Source organism: Stegodyphus dumicola, chromosome 1 (assembly GCF_044657685.1).
Source record: "Stegodyphus dumicola isolate Sdum_Otavi_A_Nest chromosome 1, ASM4465768v1".
Taxonomy (NCBI): Eukaryota; Metazoa; Arthropoda; class Arachnida; order Araneae; family Eresidae; genus Stegodyphus; species Stegodyphus dumicola.
In genome coordinates, this window is record NC_140768.1 from 117192492 (window position 1) to 117218656 (window position 26165).

General features: G+C 32.2%; 1 protein-coding gene across 1 annotated transcript in view; it reads right to left on the reverse strand.

The window, feature by feature from the left end:
• Positions 1–26165, reverse strand: part of LOC118185959 (uncharacterized) — a 246753-nt gene that overhangs the window by 165653 nt on the left and 54935 nt on the right. The window lies entirely within an intron of this gene.

A 26165-nucleotide genomic window follows, 5' to 3' on the forward strand; every position in this document is an offset into this window, starting at 1 on the left:
GTATTTTTATTTAAACTGATCCGATTCGAAAGTAAATATATAGTGTTCTTAAGAACTGAATTGATTACTTTTAAATGATTTAGTATGTTAATCCATAACGGAGATTAAATTTGAAAGATAAATATCTTATATTTTACCAAATCGGAACAGACTCGAATGAAAAGTGAAACAACGCAAAATAGTGTTTGGAGACTAATAACCCTTTTGACCCTTTAAGGCCAATAATGATATCTGAAACGGGTCAGGTTTTAACGATCCCCCGAAAGGTGTCTTTGATATTTTAGGCTTGTCAGTAGAGTTTATCCATAGAGATGGCCCAGTTGAAATAGTGAAACATTTCATAGATGAATAGACAATTAAACTAACACGGAAAGCTTCTGAAATTTCCTAATTCTAATATGCTGCTGTAACTGACTTTGAATTTGGTGATCCCTGATTTAGATCAAACTGATGTTATGTCCAGAAATCGGAGTCAGCGTGGCAAAGAAAAACACCTCAACTCCGCAGAAATCAGCGCGACGCGGAACACGTGCGCAATTTAAACAAAAATCTGACGTGGACACAACACGACTTCCTTGTACGGTCTATTAAATTACAAACATTTTTTTCTTGCACGTCACTTGAACTTGTTTCCTCGAATTATTCTAACTTAATTAACTATCTCTCGAGGCAAAATTGAAAATGGCATTAAAAATTGCAAAATTTGAAATTAAATATCCCGGTCAATATTTACCTTCGTACGCGAGTCAAACCTTTTGTACTTTTATTTTTTTATAACGAGTATAAAACTTTACCAAAGTAGAGAAACCGGGAGACCGCATTCAAAGTTAGATTTCATGATTTGTCGAAATTAATTTTTTAATTTGAAACTGACAAATATCTTTATCATATAAAGCAATTCTGTAATTGGAAGCAAATTCCGACGCGCATTGGAGTGGTCCAGGGTTCGAGTCCTGGATTTTTCACGTCTCCAGCATAAAAAAGCCCTAGTGACTCTACAATGACTAGGACCAATGGTTTCGAAAATAAAGGCTGGTAAGGATTTTTAAGCCGGGTAAGAGGAGTGGGTATATATCCGTATAGTTTTGGTACTGCAGATTGCAATAAAAAACTGAAGTACACAACTAGATCCTTTAGCAGTCTCATGGTTAATTGTTTTTGAGTTATATGAGATTCACACATACGTAATCCATTTTACAATACGTTTCGGGGGGGGGGAATGAAAGCTTTTAGATTTTACATTACGACCAAAGGGGCGCCTTTTTAACGTTTTGTATGTTACCTTTATTAAATATCATGTTCTTCGCACTTAAACCATAAAATTCAATTCAACGGCAATATCGTAAAATAATTTTAAAATGAGCATAGCTTTAGAATTTCCGATACATAGTCTCGCGCGCTGGAGATAAAGTTTTATTTATTTATTTATTTATTTATTTATTATTTTTCATCCAGTGTTGCCATTGCGTTGAGTTTGTTAATCAAACATTCGTTAAAGTGTTACAAAATATGAAATCGATGATAATTCCAAATTAGGGCTTCCAGATCAGAGTCGTAGCTAGGGTTTTCACCGCCCAGGGACAGCTGAAGATTTCGCGCCCCCTACTGCTTGCCAAGGATGGAAAACATTTAATTCTAAAATGTCGTAACATCAGTTTGGCGCCCCTTGGATTCTGCGCCCGGAGACAGATGCCCCCCTTGCCCCCCTCTAGCTACGCCCCTGTTCCAGATGCCCATATTCGGTGGACGATTACGTTATTCAAAACTGGAAGGCTCTAGGTACCGTTATTTTATTCCAGTCCGAGAAACATAGATACACTTATGCAGATTCTTCATTATTTAATTTCTTTAAGTATAATACAGGGCGATAATATATCGTGACAACAATTTTAAAAGTTATTCGCCATTTATAGTGAATCAACGCAAAATGCCAAAACGAAATTAATAGCCCTTCTGGACAAATTGCCCTTTTGGACTAAAAAGAGTTCTTTACTCTGTCTGTACGTACAAACGTTAGTCGTCAAGATTCGGGAACGGCCAAAATGGATATTTCTGTTGTAATCTGATTACTGAAATTTTGGGGGATTGCAGTACTTCCTTAACTTCGTATAAGGAAATAAAAAAGTTTCTTCTCAACTATATTTAATAAAATAAACTTGGCGTTCGCCATTTTGCGGAGACCATGTACATATCAAGCACATCCTACCATTAGATATTTCCGTAACATACATCTCGAACCAGATCTTACTATAGAAAATTAAATGGAGAAATTAACCTCTGAATGCATTTTTTTTGTGCGCTGTAACATAATCATTTTGAGTACGTGCAACAAGCAATAAGTGAGACATAATTTGCCCAAAAAACGTGTTCTGTAGGGATAACAAACTTGACATTTATTGCTATAACATCCATAAACAGACTTCTGACACCCCAGTCGCCATCTTTGTGCGACCGGTTGTCTGAAAACGGCAAAGGCAAGATACTTCCATAAAAGTAAATCCTCTATTCTTAATGTCTCCCCAGTGATTCATTCAGCCTTAATTTATGCCTTCTGGAGCACTTGTCTCTAGTTCCTCCCCGTCTGTTGATAGTCCTCCACCCTGGCCGGGAACATTAATGGTTCTGAGGCCTGGAAACCCGAACTGGTAGAGGAAGCGATTTCAATTTGTCTTTTTCGGATGGAACTAAGTCTTTTTATTTCGTTGAAATATCGCAGATCATAGGTGGATGGAAATCGTTTTGCTTGACGAGAATCTACAGTTGTTTGAAGCTGTTCAAAAGATGTTTCTCCTTAGAAAAATGTCTTATAAAGTTATGTATTAATTAACCAGTTAATATGATTCAACTGAATCATCAGAATATAAATTAGAATTCTACGTATATAAAAAATATGTTGTAGTCGGTACATGACATCCCGCCAGTACCACGTTCTAAATAGCCACGATCTTTAAGTTCCTTGATCTTGTGCAAAGTGTGATTGATTGTTACAATCAATAGTTGATTGTTACAATCATACGAAATTTTGAATTATATTTTATTAGGTACAATTGATTATATATCAAACTTGGTTTTTCTAAATTTATATGGCAGAATAGTTAAATGTTTGCCTTTTTATTTATTGTTTAATTAAACATTTTATTTGTTTAATAATTTTATTAAGCATTCTAAGTTTGATTAAGAGTTATCGTGGACGAAAACGTTGTCACACACATACAGACAGACATCACTGTAAACATACAGAAAAGCATCACTATAAACAAACAGATAGACATCATCGTAAACATCATTGTAATAGTGATAATGTCTGTAGACAGGCATCATTGTCATAGTGAAAATACGTTGCGGGGACCCTAATTCGTACATATTCACTGAAAATTCTCTACCAAAATTTTTTATAGGAAACATTACTACCTATACCTAGGTATATAGTTGGTGGAAAAAGTTCCTAAAAATCCTTTACAATTTCAACCCAGTTTTCTATAAACTAGGTCAGAAGTCTTAAATTCTGTACAGTTTTAGTTATATTTTATATAAAATTATGTGCAGGGATTCCGTAGAGATATATGTAGATATTCTACAGAAATTTGTGCTATACAGAGCTTCTGAAGATTCGTCATAGAGAATCTTATATCATGTATATAGAAACAAGCAATGGAATTCTACCAAAAATATGAGATCTAGTTCATAGAAAACTGGGTCATCATGCTAAAGAATTCTAACAAGTTTCCTTGCTTTAATTTTCTATAAAAAAAAAAAAAAAAATCCTGCAAAGGTTATTTGATAATTTAAGGGCATTATAAAGTCAGCAAAAACTTTTTTTAGGATTGAAAAGAATGAATTAACTTTTCATTTTTAAACAGAATCATTTTATCTAAGTTTTGAAATGTTCTGTGGACATGGAGGAGGTAAGGGAATATAAATTTTCGAAACAGATGGGATTTTTCTCCTAATAAAATTATTAAATGTATTTTTGGTTTAAATAATATTTAAATAAAAATAAATACTGTTGCGAATTTTTTATACATGTAAATAATTCTAGTGAAATTACATGTCCACTCCCCCCCCCCAAAAAAAAGGGGCGGGCAGTTCTATATCTTCCGTTCTACTGGGCCGATTGACGAAATTCAACTTGCGTTTTTTCGTGTCTCAAAAGCGCGACTTAGGATATGTATTAGATTTATATATATCATTGTTCTAATACAGATATTTTGACACAAAAATCTGACCTTTTTCTGAAATGACATTCCGGTTTTTTTGCATATTTCAGTTCTATGACTCAAATTATGCCAAACTGATACGTTTTGTAAGAAACGCACGAGTAGTTTTTAAAAAATTAACTCTCGAAATTTTACCTTCTCAATGTTAATTTAATTTTATAAACATTTAATAATATCTTTTTTTTTAATTAAACTTATTTGATTCTTCTTTTCATATTTCGAAATCTAGGTTCATTCTAAATAAAATTCGCCCATTTTTTTATGATTTATTTTAAAAATTTGTATTTTTAAATATTTGTTTAATTTTTTTTTAAATTTTGAATTATAATCTATGAAATTTTTGCAATCGTCTTAAAGTAGATGTATTCCTAAGCATAACTGCAAAAAAGAGTTTTTTTATTCAAAATTTGTTAACATGTACGTAAATTTGCATATTGGCAAGTTCTGAAATTTGGCATAGCTGTTATAAGCGACAATAACGTCAAATGTGGTATACGCACTTTGTTAAAATTATTTGAAAGTATGAACGATGCCTTTTTTCCGCTCGACTTCAATGAAAAAAAAAAGGGGGAAAGAATATAGGTTGCTATAAAATTAAGAAGTTCCCCAAATAAATTATTCTTGGCGCAAACTGAAAAAAAATGCGCCAAGATAAATTTTTCAATTTCTACGTAAATTTCGCTGAAATTTTGCAAAACTTTATATTTAGGCATAATTTGAGTCGTAGAATTGAAATATGGAAAAAACTGGCGTGCCATTTCAGAAAAGTCCGATTTTCTGTCACAATACCTATATTAGAACAATGCTATATATAAATCTAATATATATCCTAAGTCGCGCTTTCGAGACATGAAAAACGCAAGTTGAATTCGGCCTAATAAAACGAAAGATATAGAACTGACCCTCTTTTTTTTTTTTTTTTTTTTTTTCAGTGTACATTGTAGAATCTCTTGTGTAATGTAACATGAAAGGCCTCAGAATGGATATCATGGAAGGCATCACAAGAAGAATAGGTTTACAGGAGTACGTTCATAACATTGAAGTCAATGGCTATGGCGAGATAGCGCCAAGCTGACGACATGATTACGTTTTCGGAACGCTCCAGCATAAAGATGTTTAGGCAGGATTCCTATGGCTTTGTTTTCGCTGAATGAAATATACAAGTGACAATGACACTAGAAAAATTCGTTTATTTTCTTTTGTAAGATACTCACTAGTGTAATTCTCAGTTTTACTGTAGAGAGTGACGAATCTTAAGAACTAGTTAGCAAATAATCGCTTAAGTCCGTGTAACAGGAAACAACAAGATGGAAGGGTAACTAACCTTTTATTATTCCAATAAGATTTAACAAAACTCCGTCTTGGAGTGTACTATCAAAGCCGACACTTGGGCTTGAACTTAAGAGACTAAGAATTAAACTAAGGCTAAGATTAACTAAAGAAATATAGCCGAAGGTATCAAGATTCTAACCGAGTCGGCCCCTTAACTTTATTTGACTGCGAAGCTTATCAAGGGCCTGAGTACGGCCGAGCGTAATAACAGCTTTGAGAGAGAGAGTGGCCAAAAGGCAGACGCGCGTAAATCACAAACTCTGATTCTCTCTAACTCTGTAAGTAGACTTCGCGGTTTAAATACTGCTCCTCCTCATTAAGTATTCATAAAGATTCCAAAACTACGTTCTGGTCGAAAGTAGTAAGTTGAAGTTAAGAATTTGACAGGAAAGGAACTTAAAATTTAACTGTTGATAAAATTAACATAATCCTTACACTTTAACTAATTATGCCCCACATAAAAGTTTACATGCAGCATTATGCAGATGACCTTCTTGTTTCAGGGAATAAAAAATTAATAAAATCCTCCAAAAATGCTGTTAATAATAGAAGCAATCGTAAAAAATACTTAGACGTTATAAATAGCTGGTTTGTGATTTTAATGTAAGAGCCAAAATACTGTATAAATCAATAATCCCAAAATTTTCAGATTTTTAAGCTTAATTAAGCAGTTATTACAACATGAAGTCAAACTCAATTAACAGTTGCAGTAGTTTATTTCTTGCATTTTGTTAAACAGATACCTATAAATACAGTACTATAATACTAACAAGTTTTTATTTTTATGTTACTTTGTGATTAGCCTCCCGCCACCTTATGAAAAGTCGACAACTCATTTGTAAAAACATTTATTTGGCTATCTTCAGGGGTGATAGGTGTTTTCTGTAATAAATATTGAAGAAGAGTCTTTTATAAAAAATAAAAAGGTCAATGGAATAAAAAAATAAAACTTTGTGTGGCTGATATTTACATTTTTAGAGCGGATGGATACCTTATTTGAAGGCTCAATGTACCACACACTATGTGATGAGATTAATGATACCACGCGTACTGAAACACGTAGATTGGTATGCTTACTTGTGTAAGCTGGTTCTTATAGTGCAGAGGTTTTCAAACTGTGTTCAAGTAAAAATAAACATTCGAAAAAAATATAATTTGAAAGTAATAATAATAATAATAATAATAATAATAATAAACCAAAAAAAAAAAAAAAAAAGAAAGAAAATCTGAAAGGTTTCAGATTTTAAATTACGTCCAAAGCGGCGGTTTTTTTTTTTTTTTAATAACCATTTTGTGTGTTACCTTTATTTATTAAGTATCATATTCTTCGCACATAAACCATAAAATTCAGTTCAAGAGCAATATCGCAAAATAATTTTAAATTGAGCATATCTTTAGAATTTCCGATACACGCTCTCACGCGCTGGAGATAAAAATGTTTTTTTCTGTACAACATTGCATTGCTCGCTTTGAAATCCTTGAGTTTCTTAACCAAAAATTCGTTAAAGTTTGACAAAATATGAAATCAATTATAAAACGAATTCCAAATTAGGGCTTTCAGATGCCCATATTTGAGTGGAAACGTAGGTTATTCAAAATTAGATGGCTCTAGGTACCGTTGTTTTATCACAATGTGAGAAACATACATACATTTGTGTAGATTCTTCATTATTTAATTTCTTCAAATATAAAACAGGGCGATAATATTTGGTGGGAACAGTTTGAAAAGCGAAACTCACATTCAGAGTGATTTGACGCAAAATCGCAAAGCGAAAACTATAGTCCCTCAGGGACTAAAAATTATAAAGCACTGAACGCTAGTTGACTAGTTATTAACTAGAAAATAGAAAGATACATTTAGTTATAAATTAATTATAAAACTTAACAGGTAAGCCATCTATGTCAAAGGGAATGATGTGCAATGCTTTACAAAACTAAACAGTTTTCAAATAGAAAATTAATTAAGTTAGATGATAGTGTTAAAAATTATGCAATGGAGCCCCTTTTTCAGTTGAGGAAAACTGCAAGAGAATATTTCTGAGAAGATAAAACTAAGTACGCCCGAATAAAAAATTCCGTTTGTGTACTACGGGAAGAAGCACCGTTTGAGTATTACAAATCTTTGCACCGATAATTTGTTTCACAGATGTCATAAATGAACGTTATTTTCCTCCTTACATGGTGGATTTTCATTTTTGAAGGTTGCCACAATGTTTTTCTAGTTTTTGCCAAATTAATTGTAAATGTCGCCCACCTTCGTCAAAACGCTTGTGGTGGCCATTTTAACAAGGAAGTAATAAATACATAAAATGGAGTCAGAAGTGGGATAAAGAAGATAGAATAGACTATAAAAAAGATGCGTTTAAGAATTTCTTTGCTACTATGTAATTAAGCTTAACAAAAAGAACGACAACTGTGAAACATTTTCAAAATAATCAATCAAACTGTATTAATTTAAGTGCATACATATTATACTAAAGTGTGTTTTTTCTCTGTTCGAAAAATAAAAAAAGTAGAATTTATCTCTTTCGTTTTTTCTGTACAAGAGATCTCAATTTCCCCAAAATGGACGACTTTTACCAGACGATTCCCGAGGCACTTCACAGGGCCTCCTCGGGCAGCTCCAGGAAAAATACATAAAAACGGAATGAAATTAAAAAATAAGAAACATAAAAATAGAGTCAAAAACAGAAATTTTAAATTATATTTTGGAGACAGAAATCATCAAGCTGAATGTCGTACCTCCTCTAGCAGATGGTGCTTGGCCATTATTTGGAAAAGCTCATTCGAGAAGCTTCTCCCTCATTCTTGATCCTTCAAAAATACTTGGAACCCTCTCCTTCAATTTTGATATATATGAAATAAATAATAAGAAAGTAAATAATTGATTTGAAGTTTTATTTAAGTGATGCTGTTTTGTAAATTCACATCCAAAAACATAATGGTCGGTACTTCCTATTTTACCACAATTACAAGTGTCAGTATCTTAGAGTTTAAATCTATATAAATATATTACATTGGACCAAGTCCAGTTAAAAATGTAATCGTAAAGGATGGTGATATCAATTTAGTTGAAACATTTGGTATAAATTTTAAAGTTCTTTGTCCTGTTTTACTATTAGTCCATCTTGATTGCCATTGTAATAATAGTGATCTTGATTGTAATGGGATCTTTGAATGTGATATGTTTAAGATAAGATTTTGGAAAGGGTATTGTAAATTCCGATAGATTTAATCTTATTGCTGCTTGATTAGCAAGAAAATCTCCTAGTTCATTACCTTATCATTCATCATTACACTTTTTAGTTAACAAAAACTAGTCAACTAGTGTGAGTTCTTTAAAATTTTCTTATCGAATTTTTATTTTGATTCGCGAAACCTCAGAGTTCCGCGGAACACCATTGTCATATTCAAATAATTAACCTAACCTACCTAGATAATATAATCCTTAAATGACATTAATTTGTAAAACATAGATGGGTGTAAGGGGTACTCTAGAGAGCATGCTCCTTAAAAGGGCTCCGCGATTCAAAATGTCAGGAAACCGTTGAGTAATGCACTTATTCTAAAATATTATCTCAGATAAATTAAACAAAGAATCATATCGTTTCCTCAGCTGTGTTCTTTAATCAGTTTCTCTTTCCTGCTGGGAACCTTTCCCGAGATCTTGCAATTTCCGGAAAAGATTTTCTGATAGATTTTACAAATATTTTTTTCAGGCTTGACTTTTTTTTTTTTTTCTGTTGTTTGTTTTGTTTTTGTTTACTCTTTTGTCTGATTTCCTGCATTTAGATTATAGAACGCTACGAAGAGAATAATACCAGAAATAACTGAAAATAAAAAAAAACGATGAAAACAAAGATATCATGCTCCTGTATGAACGAATAATATTTCATCTTCTATAATTTAAATTATTAAAAAAATTACTTTAATTCAGGCATGATTGTTAATTCATAATAAGATATGCCATATGCGTTTCGAGAGAAATAGAAATTAGTCTTTTCTCTTCATTAGTAAGTTTTTATCAAGAATATGCCACTCACTAAACGTATCGTTCTAAAATCTAAATTTATTAAATGAAAAAATGGGATACATGGAGCACTATATATCGGATGTTTAAAAAATAATGAAGCAAACTTTAAAGTTTGACATAACACACAGAAACAAACACATTGTATTATAGAATGTGGGGTCTCAGGTTAAGCGGTTAGGCGCTGAGGAACCCCTTGTCTCCCCTCCTGCGTATATGCTGTATTTTGCAACGCTGTGGCAGCTCAAGATTCCCAAGTTCTCTTCATTGCTATACTGATCTACTCCTGGTCTTAATGACACTGCATGTGTCGTCAACCTGACACTACTTGTCGACCTCACTGAAAATGACTTTATGAAAGATAAAAGATGCAGCTAAGTTTTGAAATGAAGATATCGATAACAGGGTGACTAATGAAGAACTGAAATCTTTGTCTCTTAAAACCGCAAGTAACTTGAATGGTTCGAGAGAATTCGGTGTATTAAAACGATAAAATACAAAAGACATGAATTGAGAAAGAAAGCCATGTTATAACCAAGGAGCCACAAAGTGGTGTGCCCTCTGAGCCTTGATCGGGAGCTTCGATGAATCTTAAGTATACTTACCTAGGAATATGAAAAAAGACGAAACTAACAAGTGCTCTGCATTGAAAATAGTAAAGTATGTGTTGAAACTGGACTAGGAAGAATTAGTCCCTTCTTATGCTTAGCACTAAAAACATTTTTTGACAGTCTATATCTCAGTTCTTTCTTGTGAGAGAAATTTTTTAAAGTTGACATTGATTCAAAGCTACCTTCGATCAACAATGAGATAAGTAAGACTTGATGATTCAGCCGTACTTTTCATTGAAAATGCAGTAGCTAGAAACATTGATTTTGATAAAACTATAAAAAAATTCAAAAGTCAAAATAAAAATAAATAAATAAATAAAAAAAAAATCAGCTTTAACCTTTTTTTTTTTATTCACTGAAAAGTTTAAAATACTTTTTTAAATCATCAAAAATAGTAGATTAATATGCTTTTTACTTCCTTGTACGAAGCAAAAAGGAAATACGTATTGTAATCTCGAAAAGTTTCATGCAGCATATTTCAACGAAAATATCCATTCTGACCGCTATCAATTGCATTTAACGATGTTTTTTGCGCGATATCTCTACGTAAGGACAGAATAAAAGACTCTTTTCTTCCAAAAAAAAAAAAAAAAAAAATTATAAAACTGCTTTAAAATGAATTCTGAAGAGAATTTTTCGTGGCGTCTGTACGAACGTATGTACGAACGTATCTCTCATAACTCAAAAACGAGTAGTCTCATAACGTTGAAATTTTGTATATAGGACTGCTATAACCTCGTATTTTGGTTGCCATCGAGCGCACCAAACGTATATAAATATGTTTATATATATATATCCACTTTGTTACCCGGTTCAGTGATCTCAGTTTCTTCACTCTTATATGTTTGTAAATTGTTAATTTTTTGCTTTAAAAATGATTGAATTATGTTTTTCTTATCTTCCGGTTACGGTTTTTATGCCTTTAGTAAATCTGCATGCAATATTTTTAGAATTATCAACAATTTTAAAGTTGTTTAAGTGCCGCTACGCCTAATAATTTTTTTGATGGCGGCCATTGCTTGTTTACATTTGAAACAGCAGAATAGTGGATTTGTTGCCAATCTAGAGAAACTTAGGTTCACAGCAACAAAGATAACGCCTTAATTTATTATTGCGAATTAAATCATGCTTAATCCTTTCTGGAATTTTTTTCGAGGAAATAAGTGTTTAAGATTTACTTCGTAATTTTTAATACAGATATTTTGAGTTTTTATGTATTTTTGCCTTGCGCGAAGTGAGAACTGAATTAATTGAATGAGAAATACTCAATCGTCTGTGAAAAGGTGTTTCTTTTTTGTTTTGCTTGCTTAATTTCTTTTATACATCGTTCCAGCTTTATTATAGTATTTGAATAGAACATGTGGCAACGATTAGATAATTCTTTAAATGATATAAATTTTGTGCATTCTGAGTTATAATATGAACGAAATATAATACTGTTAAGTGAACCTAGCGCCAGAGTGTCGTTATGGTAAGCAAACAGAGTGAATTTTAAAGAGTGCTTTTAATTCTATTGTGGTTTATGCGCTGTCGACGAAGTAGATTTAATTCAATCCAATAAGTTTAAAAGAAATGCAAGAAAAAATGCGATTATCCGTACAAGAAAGTCATGTGGTGTACACATCAGATTTTTTAAATATATGTTTAGTGGCTAGCGCGTCGCGCAGCTGCACTAGAGGTCCGGGGTTCGATCCCCGGGTTGGGCAAGGTTGACTCGGCCATTCATCCCTTGAGTGGGTCCATAAAATGAGTACCAAGTTCGCTTGGGGACTAAACACTGAGGTTCCTGTGACAAGCTGACAGCTTGCCCAAGGCATATACTGTAGCACTCCGCTGCCCAAGGTCAAGAAAGCAGATTTCGGGGCACTGCAGGCTGTGGCCCACTAGGGCTGTTGCGCACTAAGTTTAGTTTTTAAATACATGTTTGTCTGCTAGATTGTTTCTTCTTTAGTCTTAAGATTTTGTTTCCCAGATAATTTAAACTATTTAATATTTTAATGAAATAAATATGTATTTGTATTGACATTTTGTGAGGGGATGGATCCAATAAAAGGCGCCCCATGGAAATTTCAACGCCTACCCTGGATGGCTGTACGTCCACTATTCGAGCCAAATACAAACAAATTAAATGAAAAATATAGCTAGAAAAAATGAAATAAATCCAGAAAGACTAAAGAGTAATAATATAATTATTATTGCATTATTATCTTGTGGAAAATACTGCGGCGGCATCTAAAGCCATTAAATTAAAAACACACGAAGTTCTCCACCCGAACATGCGCACATATTGAAAATTCAGGTTTCTGAGTTTTAAATTTTATTTCATACTTTATCCGCCTTAAATGAATTTTTGATTCATAAAATCGTAAATTTTAAAAGCTATATGTGGGCATTCGGCGAAGCGTACGATTTTTATTTTTATTTCAGATTTAATCAACAAACTCTCGACTTAAAAGAAATATATTGCCATTTCCCGAAATAAAATACATTCACCTTTTATGCGCCAGTGTAAGCCATGTTCCATGCTATTCGATAAAGCATAAGATATTTAATTTTTCTCCCAAATTTAATCTATCTAGTACTGATTAAGAAAATAAGAAATTTAAAAGCAATAAACGCAGATCTTTATTGTTTTTAATTACTATCTGGATCTGTGAAATTTCACTAGCTGGACTCGTTAATAAAATGATTACATAATTTTTCTCTTTTATAATAATATTTTAAGCGATTGTTATAAAAGTACCTGATTTTTCTACAGTAATATACCAAGGTCACTAACATATCAGTTGTACAGAAGAATTGCAATACATATATGATTCTTCCGCTTCAAAAGTAATACAGTCCCACTAGCGACCGAGGGGTAAAGTTGCTAAGCGCTTACAGTTCAACCTGGGTTTGATTCCATGCGAACGGGCTGGTAGCATGAACGCTTTTGTGGTTTTCCTCATGAGTAACGTGGAAATCACTCAGTTTTTCGAAGAACGTCCTCCACGAAGTCATCTCTCCCTTTGGGCAGATAGCCTTCGTGTGCTTTGCCGCAATCGAATAAACCAAACCCAACGTAATACACGGGCCACTGCAGCATTCATGGCCACTGCAGCATTCATCTGCCATTCTTATGAAGTTAAAAAAAGAAGACGTAAAATATGAAAAAAAAAAAAAAAAAAAAAAAAACTGGTAAATAAATGATTCATGGACTATTTTAAACATACGACCAATAATATCTTCCAACTCAAGGATATCGCAAAACGGAAATTCATAAGGAGGGTGGTCCAGCTTAATTGCGATAAATTCGAATTATAAATCTCTCGCCTCGCCCACATTTCTTCTCTTTCTAGGCAAAGGAACGGAAATAAATGCGTTATTGTAAAGCAGAGCGGGACAGTTGTCATCTTAAATATATCAGCTCAGACGTTATAAATAACACTACTACCACTAATATTACTACTGCTGGTATCGCTACTGTCACCCCAAATGGCACTCGCGTATATAAAAGGATCAAATGACAGTGACATTAAGAAAAGGAAATACGTTTCCTCATGAATTGAGTGTTAGAAAGGATGACATGATGTAGTTTAACATTAAGCCTAATTACTTTAGACGGCGGTTAATGTCATCACCTTTGTTTTTCGTTCTTTAACTTTTTCATAACGAGTATAAAACTTTGCTAAGTATAAGTCTAGGAAACGAGTAACTGCATTAAGATTTCGTTATTTGTCGAAAGTTAATTTTTACTTAAACTCTCCAATTGCTAAAACATGAATATTTTTGCCATTTAAAACACATCTGTAACTGGAGGTATATGTCTGCAATCAACGACTTCAAAGATAAGGTACGGGTAAGAACTTCTAAGCCGGGTAAGGGGGTTAGGTATATATATATATATATATAAAATAATTAGAAGGAAATACTGATGATGAAGCACGTAGATGGCATATTGGAGATGAAACATTCAGATTGCGTAGTATGCTAACATGTTGAGTTCGTAATATCTAAGAAACTTGGCAGTCGAGGCGATTTTAATTCCATTTTTAATTTCCAGTTGACGTTTGTGGCCACAGTTCACTTGGCACTCTATTCGTGCCTATTCACAGAATATTTACATTTTTAAATATTATTGCAATAGGAAGCGGCATAACGAAATTACGTCCAAGCAGGGTAGAGAGCGAAGCTGAAGTGCGTAGTTATGCAAGATGCAAGCCCACGAAGAGAAAGGTTTTGTTTTAAAGTTTCAGTTCCTAATTATTACGTCATCAGCGTGCGTTGCGCAAGCCATGCAAAATAGACTGATCTAGAAATGACACAATCCAAAGAAGTTATTACAGAGCTTACCGTTAATTTATATTATAATTTTGATTCACATAATTTTATATATATAAGATATATATATATGTAATAATAAAATTCCATAGTCAAGAATACACTTAAAATTCTAACTGTATGTTCTTTTCATTTTTAATGGCGATGTTCTCTTATTTCAAAGTACGTGGAATTAAATTCACAGCCCCGTAGTCGAGTTGTTTTTCCCGCCTTTTCTACACGTACAGTTATAGAATGTTCTGGAAGTATTTAAAGCGAACTGGATTGGCTGACGAGGCTGAGGTCATTTCTTGGAAGCTCCGCCTTTCCAGAGGCTATAAAAAGACTCGCAAGAGGAATATCGGGGCTTTTTCTTAAATGTCACGATGCAGTAAACTTCATACAAAAAGTTATTAGTAATTCTTTTTATTTACTCCAGATATCTGATTTTTGTAACTGCTATTTCTCCTGAATAATAATAATTGGATCCTGTTTTTCAAACTTGTCGTCTGATTATTTAAGGTACGACTAAAGCTGATACATCACAAGGAGTCGGCAGGATGGGTGTACCCAAAAGGAAAATAATTCCAATGGAAGAGAAAGAACTTTTTAAGTGCAAGTTGTGTCTGTTTTTTACAACTAAAGAATTGTGAATTGTGATACAGCTTTGTCTTCGAATTTTGAGCGCGTCTCATAGTTAGAACCGCATGATTTGGATATCGTCTGCTGGAAAGAAGTGAAAAATTTCAATCATTTATGTTTTTTTTTTTTTTTTTCAATTGAAGAGATGTGAATTGTGATACAGCTTTGTTATCGCATTTTGAGCGCGTCTCATTCTAACCTCCTTGGTTAGAACCGCATGATTTGGATATCGTCTGCTGGAAAAAAGCTGAAGAATTTCAATTTTTTATGCTTTAAGCTTTATGGTTTTTTTTTTCCCCCTAACAGAACACAAACGAGCAGGATTAAATAGTGTACTCAACAGCCAAGTAAGAACATATTTTAAGAAATTATTTTTTTCTCAGTGTGTGAACTAAGTTGCTTAGGCAATAGTTTGTTTTAAATATATTATGTTAAAGTAACTACGAGTTTATTTAAATTTCACGTCTTATTCTAATTAATAGTATTCTAAATAAGATTTGATATTATCCTGAAATGTGTAGTGATAATCATAAAATTTGAGAATACAAAATTTTTATTTAAGTCTATTATTCTATGAAGTGTTGATAATACTCTGAAGAGTTTTTGGTTTTTTAAAAAAAATATTTTAACTATTGTAAAAATATTTTGAGAAAAGTGCACATTTTTTGTTCTCAAGAAAATTTTAAAGTTTCAGTTACAATGTCGACAAATCAGGAACCCGTTAATCTTGACGATTCACTGAACGTGAATCAAGACACAATAGATTTAAATATTATTCCATTTGAAGATTCTAAGGACAGTAACATAATTTCTTAGGTTATTTTAACAAAGTCTGCCAAAATAAGGACGAAAATTGGAAACTTCAAAATATTTCTCTTTACATTAAGGGAAAAGCCCTCTGGCTCTATATTAAAAATTGCCATGAGCTAAAAACTTACTCAGAATTTGAACAAATATTAAAAGAAAACTTTATCGATCCCACCTTAACTACTTTCGGCGATTTCGCTAATTTAAAATATAACGCCGAGAAGACATCACGAATTACTTTCGAAAGAAAATGGAAGTGAGTAAGCGGCTTAATTTTTAATAAATCAATGATTTTAGAAGGTTTGACAGATGGTTTGCCAACGAACTTAAAGTCTTTGATGATTGTTCAAAGTCCCGCTGATCCGATAACTTGGCTAGAACAAGCCCACAAACTTCGACAAACTCATGAATTTAAAGATGAAAATTCTCAAAATTATAACAGAGATAAGAATAGTCACCAATTCAGACAAGCTAATTTCCGAAATAATAATCGTCAGTTTGTTGATAATCGACCCAATGCATCTAATTACAAACCTCATAGTTTTCAACAAATTGGAAATAAATCTAACAGCAATATCAACAACGGAAAGAAAGCTGTATGTCACCATACTAATAGTAATTTTGGCGGTATTGCCCCATCACCTTGTAGAATATGTACCAAAAAAAGAGATACCAAATTGTTATCACTGGGCTCAAATCTGTCCATTCCGAAATGAGAACAACGGGGGAACAACGAAAATTCGGGGTCTGATTCTTTTGAAATTTGACAACTAAGAATTAAGGGATTTTTATCCTATGGCAGATCAGTCGACTGTGTCGTGGACATTGGCGCGACATTGTCTATCAGCTCAGAAAAATCTGCAAACAATTTACAGTTAAAAATTCAAAAGGTAAAAGGTATTAAAATTAAGCAATTATTTAAAATATTTTTTCTATCTGGAATGTCTTGTGGTCGAGACGCCCGGCTTCAAGCCTTTTCAGATGGGGGGAATATCTGTAATAATAAAATTCCATAGTCAAGAATACACTTAAAATTCTAACTGTATGTTCTTTTCATTTTTAATGGCGATGTTCTCTTATTTGAAAGTACGTGGAATTAAATCTACAGCCCCGCAGTCAAGTTGTTTTTCCCGCCTTTTCCACACATACAGTTATAGAATGTTCTGGAAGTATTTAAAGCGAACTGGATTGGCTGACGAGGCTGAGGTCATTTCTTGGAAGCTCCGCCTTTCCAGAGGCTATAAAAAGACTCGCAAAAGGAATATCGGGGCTTTTTCTTAAATGTCACGATGCAGTAAACTTCATACAAAAAGTTATTAGTAATTCTTTTTATTTACTCCAGATATCTGATTTTTTAACTGCTCTTTCTCCTGAACAATAATAAATGGATCCTGTTTTTTAAACTTATCGTCTAATTATTTAAGCTACGACTAAAGCTGATACATCACATATATAATACATATTATATATATACTAGAGTAAAGGACGAAACATTTTCGTATTTATTTCTTAATTATTGTTCATTGAACGGTAGTTGGTTTGTTCCCCTTGAAAAGTCAAATAATTTCCGATCAATGGCAAGGATTACTTGCTTTTAATTTAATTACTTGCTTTTAATTTAATTTCTTTTTACAATTGAAATTTTGTTATTCATGATTTAATTCAAGTCCCCGTTAAACCTTTTTAACAATTTATATTCAACTTACTTTAAAACAATTTTCGGAATTAAACTTACTAACTATGGATTCACTTTTTTTAGATAATTCTACTGAAATTAATCTTAGGAGATAATATAATCAATATTTCTTTAGTAAATATATATATATATATAATGTGAAGTAAAATTTATTAATTTTTTATCAACCCTTTTTGATTTTTAAATCATCTCGACTTGTAATTTTAACATTTAGTTTTTACGATATTGCTTTTACTACTTTATTATTGTTTCTAATTGTTGAATGATTTTACAATTTCTAATTGTTGATTGATATTTCCATTAAAATCTGAAATCTGAAATTTTTCGCCATTACAATACTTCCTTTACTTCATCCGAAGATGTAAAGGGCAAAAATTTATTTATTAACTGTTCACAAGGCCTTTAATGCAAAAATTCATGTCAAACTAGGCAAAAAAATGTAGCCTCAGTAGAAGATTTTATCGATTTAAGCAAATTTTTTTTTCTTCCGGAAGAAGAGGAATCTGTGTCTGATAGACCTCAAAATCGATAGAGTTATTTAAATTCTACACTAAACTAAGGTTGCCCGCTTAAGACTTAATTTTAAATGGTTGATTTAAATGATTGATGAAAATCAAGCTGTTTGAAAACTCAATCCCTTACTGGGCGACATTTCTATTTGACTTGGCAATTTTTATATAATTCTGACCTTCGCTGGCGAATTTACTTACTAAAAATGTTTAAAAAATGTCTGTTTAAAAAATTCATTTTATAACACTTTAATCATTTTAGCAGAATTTTTGATTCACGATAAACGAAGTATTTTCTATGTTTTAGTATACAGACGACAGAACTTTGGCAAATCGATAACAATGTCCTAATAATAACATTAACTGTGACCGCATTAAGTAGAGTCTACTGTAGAACTCCAAAATGTCCGAAACCAAATGGGAGTACAAAGTTTCCGGTTAATCTAAAAAATTCGTAGAACCTGTCGCCTTTTTCCTGCAGCAAAAACTTGCATTTACTCTGTGACGCAAGTGATAGGATTTTATGTTTTCTCTTATCATATTCTTTTTTCCGTTTAAGATTGTACAGGTAGAATAATAAAATGCTTTTATTTATGTGAAACAATAACACAAAGAATAATTCTTTTACTAAAAGACTACGGTTTTCATTTCTAAAATACAAAATTCATTTCTACTGCAACTAAAATTAAACTACGAATTAAGTTTTTATTGACATTGATATGAAACAGGGAACTTTTTTTCCTTTTTCTTTAAGCAACCCAAAAGAGCTATTCGTCTCGAAACATAATTTTGCACTGTTTCAGTTTTCATTCGAGTCTGTTGTCATTCGGTAAAAAGTAAGATATTATTCTTTCATATTTAATCCGTATGTTATTAATTAACAAACTAAACTATTTAAAAGATATAGATGCAGTTCTTAAGCATATTATTTTTTTAAATTTTTAATCGGATTTATTAAAATAAAAATACATTTAATTAATGATATATATAATTAAACACATTCAACATTCTTACAGAATTACAATACATATTTTTCACCGTTTAAATGTTCAGAAGATACAGAACGTTAGTCTAAATGCACATTCATTCTAATAACCTATAAAGCGTTTCGGTATTCCACCTGGACCATAATTATTGATAATCTCTAATGCTAATCCATATTAAACAAACAAACTTCAAAAGAGCCTTTTTTAGGCGGTCATTAAAATCTGAACTATTTCAGACTTTTTTATAATCCAAAATTGTTATTAATTTCGAAACGCAATTTTGCGTTTCAGTTTTCATTCGAGTTCTTTTGCCATCCGGCAAAATATTAAATATTTATATTTCCAACTTAATATATATGTTACGGATGAACACATTAGGCTACTCTAAAGCAAAAGATGGAGTATTTAAGAATATTACTTTTGACTTTTGAATCGAATTGGTTGAAATAAAAACACATATAATTCACGATATGTCTCACTAAAAACATTCGGTATTTTTATAGAATGATAATAGATTTTTTTTCACTTTTCAAAAAGACAGAAGATTCCATTTTAGTATAAATATCTGCTCATTCAACATCCTCTAAAATATCTCGATATTCCATGTGGGCCACCTCGATCGATAATTTCTACTGATCAACCATATTAAACTTTAAAAGAGGCCTTTTCGGCGACCATTAAAATCTTAACATTTTCAAATTTATATTCCTTCTTCTTTTTTACTCTGTCGAAAAGTATTAATTAAGAAGTGATCTGCACATCACATGCATAAATCTTTTAACAATGTTTTTCAATATTTTAGTTAAAAATAAACAGTTAAATAACAGTTTAAAATCTTTTTTTTTTTTTTTTTCATATTTAAGCAAAGTACTTTATTTTGTGGTAAATAAGCTCTATAGTTTGTACCATTACTAACCATTTTACCGATTACCATTTTCGAACCATTACTTTTCGCTACTTTATGTTACAGTACAGATGGAATCGTAGCTTAAAAGAAAGTTAAGTTAGTTTTAGTTTCCAAATTTTCTGTGCCGCCAGTATTATGTAAAGGATGGGCAGAGGATGTATCCAAATTAAAATACAGAATTAAGGAACTACTGAAAACTAAAATTAGTATTTTGATTTACATAATTTTTTTTTATCTTGCATAAATATACTTAATTTAACATTAAAAAGTCTGAAAGGGTTCCGATTTTAACGATAGCCCAAAAGGGCTCTATTAAAGTTTAATAAAATTTACCAGTAGAGATTTAGCAAGAGAGATAGCTCAAGTGAAAGAGAGAAACATTTTTTAGAATGTTAGATGAATATAGATTTAACCTAACATGAGAATGTTCTATATCTTGTGAAGGAAAACAATACATAATGTCATTCTATAAAAAATTTTAATGCTTTCAGTAAGATAAATCGCGAATGAAATACTCTTTCTTTTTCAATCCATCCGATTCAAAATTTAAAAAATAATAATATTGCTAAGAACTGCATCTATTGCTTTTAAATAGCTTAGTATTTTAATCCATATAATAGGCAGATTCAGTTGAAAGGTCAAATTCCTTACATTTGTTAAGTGCCAACAGATTCGAATGAAAAGTGAAACAACGCATTAAGGTGAGAAAAAGGAAAATCGTGTTTCGAGTGTAATACTACTTTTGAGCCAAAATAAAAAAAATCTAACAATTATTTAATTCAGTTATTCAATAGGCTTATCAGTTGGCTTAGATAAAGTTAACTGAAGCTGTCTGGATAATCGGAATCGTAGTAATTGATGTTTCTTAACGTACTCGGTACGTAAATGCCAAAGTTTCAGTTGGAGAGAAGTAAACATTCTGCATGTTTGTAATAATTATGTACTATTAATAATGTGACGTTCGGATGAACATAAAAAATTACGTTGCATCACATTCAAGTAACAGTGCATCTTAAGAAAGAACCGGAAAAGGTATCCTGAGCATAATAAAAGAATGAAATTTATCACAGCCCCAAAGAAAGTATATACAACTAACATGGACGTTATCAGGAGCAGACGCATACACTGAAAGCTTTGCAGGTGAATACGAAATATGAGATAAGTAGGTAACTTTGTTTCCTAGACGATTGCCAGATTTGATAGAGGCCAGGTTTTATGAGGCATTCCTCGTAATTTCTTTTGTTTTAGACTCAAAGATCCCGACAGCCTAAAAGACGTAGTATGGTCGATTCTTGAATAACGCGGGTTTCAAATGAGCAAACTCCAATATACGCATATCCTTCTTCCAGGAGCGCTTAAAGGAAGCTGTTAATTATTTAAGGGTTGGAATGCAAAGCAAAATTTTGTACAAGTATTTTTGCTTCTTTGTACGCAGTAAAGGAAGTATTGTAATCGCGAAAAATTTCGGGGATCATATTTCAACGGAAATATCCATTTTGACCATTTCTGAATCCAACTGGACATTTTTTTTTTTTTTTTTTTTTTTTTTTGACGTCTACGTACGGACAGAATAAAGAACTCTATTGCAAAAAGGATTTTTTCGTGACGTCTGTAAGAGTATTTCGCATAATTCAAAAACGATTAGTCGTAGAGAGTTAAAATTTTGTATGTGGGACTGCTTTAACATCTAGTTGTGCACCTCTCTTTCCTGTTGATACTGTGAGTACCGAAAGTATATATAAGTACTTCCCTTGCCCAGCTTAAAAGTCCTTACTCGGTCTTTATTTTTGCAATCGTTGGTCTTAGATATATACAGAAGTGTTTTAAATAACGAAAATATTCGTGTTTTGGCAATGTCAATTTAAAAAAATTAATAAATTAATTTTCGGCAAATAGCAAAATCTAACTTTGAATGCGGTCTCCCGTTCCTATACTTATATTTGGGAAAGTTTTATACTCGTTATGAAAAAAATAAAATTACTAAAAGTTTGACTCCGTGCAACAAAAATGGACAGGGATATTTAATTCCAAAATTTGCAATTTTTTGAAGTTATTTCCATTTTCAACTTACCTTGAGAGATTGCTATATTAAGTTAGAATAATTCGAGGAAATAATTTTAAATGAAGTGCAGCAAAAAATGTGTATAACATAATAGGCTATACAAGGAGATCATATGGTGTCCACATCAGATTTTTTAGGAAAAAATTTAAAATGCGCTGAATCTTGAGAAACAATTTCATGATAAAAGTTTTATTTATTCTTTAGCATCAGAGTTTAAATTAACTCGATGCATACTTTTTCATTGCTTCACTATTATGTTTGAATCACTTTTCATATAAAAAACATGTTGCCTCCAAATGTTATCACCATGAAGAAGAAATGCTATCGCATGTTAAAAAAAAGTAATTTTGTTTTAAAGAAAACAAGCTTTGATATAATGAATAAGGAAAAAAAAACTTTATGTTAAAATTTAATTTAATAACTAGCTGTTACTGAAGTTCTGTAGCTTTTACTGACAAGTTCTGAAATTGAAATTTCAGGTGAAAAAATTAACAAAATTAATAATACTAATGCAAATAATACAATAAGCATGGATCAACCTTTTGATGAAATTGTGATTGCAAAAGCATGTTGGTCAGCTAATTACGAAATTCGGAAAAATAACAGTTTTGAAGAAAAAGGGACGTCAATTTTCAATCATTTAAATAAAAAACATTTCGTTGCCAAATCTTGTTTAGGTAATAGAATACATTTTGAGGGAAGCCTTGAACATCGACATCAGTCAAAATAAAGAGATAAGATGGTTGAATCAGGTGTAAAAGGTTTATTACACTGCCAACATTTAACAATGAAACTAAATTTCTGTGCATTTTTCGATGCCGTTCAAAGTAACAGAGAATTTTAAAAGAAAGTTTACATTAATAATAAATATTAATAACTTCTTAATAATAAAGAATGCTCAGCTGAGTTTTAAAAATTTATTCTTTATTTAGCAACAACTCCTTTATTTAGTAATTTCAAACATAAGTACTTATCTTAGTAGATTTTATTTTCTATTATGAGTATTTTCTCAAAATTGTCTCAGTTTGAACAAAAAATAAGCATTTCTAACATCGAAACTACGAGATGTTTCACTAGCAGATTTTATGAAGAATAAGCTAATCATCACAAAGAATAAGCTAATCATCACATTAAGAATAAATTCGGTAAAAGTAAATTTCCACCTCAGACACTAAGGACAGGAAACAGAATCTACCTTTGCAATGAAATAATCAATGACCGTCATTGACTTCCAGACTGAAAGAGAAGAATTTGTATTTCCTAGTGGTTCTTTACCGTTCGGCTTATATCAAGCACCATTGTTGACTTTGCCATATCTTAAATGGTGTGTGAAAAAATAATAAAATAAATAACTGAATAAAATAGAAATAAATAAACCAAACAGAAAATAAACACGGCACTATCTTCTGACACCTCGGAGAAAAATCAAACCAAAATTACCACCAAAACACAAACAGGGGTCTCTTCCTCGAATTGTGCAACGGTATAAAAATGAAATGAGAGAAAAAGCAAAAAATATCGTGCGGAGGATCTTGTCGGTCCCTTTTGAAGTTCCCAGATTTTACCCTGTTTGCGCTCTCCGCCTTTCTGATGGGGCTTATCGTTAGATTTCTGTAACCCCCCCCCTTCGTTCTATTCCGTTATCATCGCTCGTTGGGAGATAATCGTTATGGCTTTATGTCAACGCCTCGTGAGACCAAAAAGGCTTCAACGTTGAGGGGGGGGATAATTCTTCGCCCTCCTCTTCATGATGCGATGCTCATATGTGTTTATGTTTGCACCCTTTGCTGAATTCTTTTTATGGTGAAGGGAGACTTGATGGAGAGTTGCGGTGTATTTGATGAGGGTATTGCTGCTATCACGCAATGCGATAGCCGTGCGGGATGCGTTGCGCATGCGAAGACTGGGCGACGCCGTGACATTTCGACGCGGTTGTTATCGAAGTTTTTTTTTTTTTCACCCCGCTCTCCGGTGTTAGTTTTTTGTATGAAAACAATTCACTAACACTCGAAGATATCTTGAGAATTTCTTCAGCTTCATTTGGTTTTAATACATTTACGGATGCTTTCTGCTGACTGCTCCCCGTAGCCCATTTGATTTTACGGTTTGCACGGGTACAGTAGACGACGCTTAATGTGATCGCAGTTAATGTTATCGTTCGAATTTCTGAAGTCCCATCCGTTTGTATACGAAAACATGGAAAATATATCATTTATTTTTATCAACAATTCGGTTAATGTGATCAAACTACTATAGAACATTTTTTTTAAACTAAGGTAAAAATGCCAAATAAGGTTAAAAAAGATTATAAAAATTGCCAAGGGACAATGAAATGCCGCCATATGAGCAGTTAAATCTCCAAACTTCCTGATTTCGATTTCAGTCAACCATTTAATAAAACTAGGCAAAAGAGCATAACGTATATATTTTGAATAACTGTATCAGTTTTTGAGGGACATCAGACACAAATCTTTCTTCTTCTTCAAAAAAAAAAAAAAAAAAAAAAAAAAAATCTTTAGATTTTTTTTCTTTCCCTTTGGAAAAAAATTCCTTGATAGTATACGTCAAACTAAGGTTGCTTTTTCGATTAATTAAAAATTTTGCATTGGCATGTTCTCTTTCAAAGAGTATTAGAATTCGGGGAACAACAATGGTCAAATAATTTCTAGAAACATTATGGAATATTCATAAATAAACTTTTGCATTAAAATCATTATGAGCAGTTCATAAACGAATTTGAGCATTTTCCTGATTAAAATGCTGTCAAAATACCTATTTATGCTTAGATTTATAAAAAACTGGTTAAATTCCTTCGCTGTTTTAGAGGATATGGTTAAAAAAAAACACATCATTTAATGCTATCAAAATAGTCGTGAAATGTGCTCACATAAAACGGCCTCTACTATATTAGAAATAACTACTTCATAGAAAAAAAGATCAGAAACCCCAGAATGCTGAAGTGCTACCAATTGTCAGCTAGTGAAGTTCTCCAACTTTACCCTAGTCACGCAACTTGGCATAGAAACATACACTTAACAAAGCCCCAACATCATTTTTCTCTGCAAGCAGCAGCCGCGAGAATAAGCTCAGCCCGAATCTTTATGTCTTTAAACTCGACACACGCATATATTGTTGCAGACAACAAATACAATATCGGAGTTAAACAATAATATATTATTACAAACACAGCTGTATAAGTATTTTTCGTTCAGGGTGTATGAATCTAGCTTAGGTACACATACATACTGGGTTCGAATATGCTAACCTAGGACTTCGCCTATATCACCTTTTTTTTTAAAGAAGAATGAAGAATAAAAAATAAAGAAAATCTTACTTACTTACTAAGAAAACCTTCCTTAACCTTAATAGTTACTACAGAAAAGATTTATGGATTGAAACGTAATGTAATCAGTTTAAAATTTAGGCAGGTAAAGCTAGTTGCTCAAATTAGTGTCACTTTCAATAAAGAGTTGATTATCATTCATTTAAAACTCGCATTCCACAGATTTGTTCTCGTTAATTAGATATAATTGAATGACCAAATATTACTGATATCAGCCGTAGTCTCCAGCTTTCGAATTGGGGCCAAACACCGTAACTGAGGACTTCGCCTGAATCGACTGATCGCCCTCACCCTTTGCCATTCACTACTGAGTACGGTCAGTCGAGTAGGCAAAGTTATTGTTAGGTTGAAATTTCCCTATCTTTTCAATTTAATGTTTAATAATACCATATTTCCATGTGTATTTTTTCAACTCGCGTATTTCCTTCCCCCCCCCCTTTGGAAGCTTTTTACGGCTAGGCTCTGAAACTTTTAAAAATATTTGCAGAATTTACCTTTTCGTCAGTTGTACATAATTTTTTTCTTCTGAGAGCTAGTGTATTGGCTTATTTTCGGTCTTTTCAATTTGTGTGTGTGCGTTTTTGCTTTTTTATATAAGAATTTCATCAATTCTATTTTCTATTGCATGAATTATTTAAATTTCTTTTATTCACATTTTTTGTCCAGCTACCCGGACGCTGGACAAAAAATCTTATCTACCGCTGATGTGTTCGATCTTTCGAAA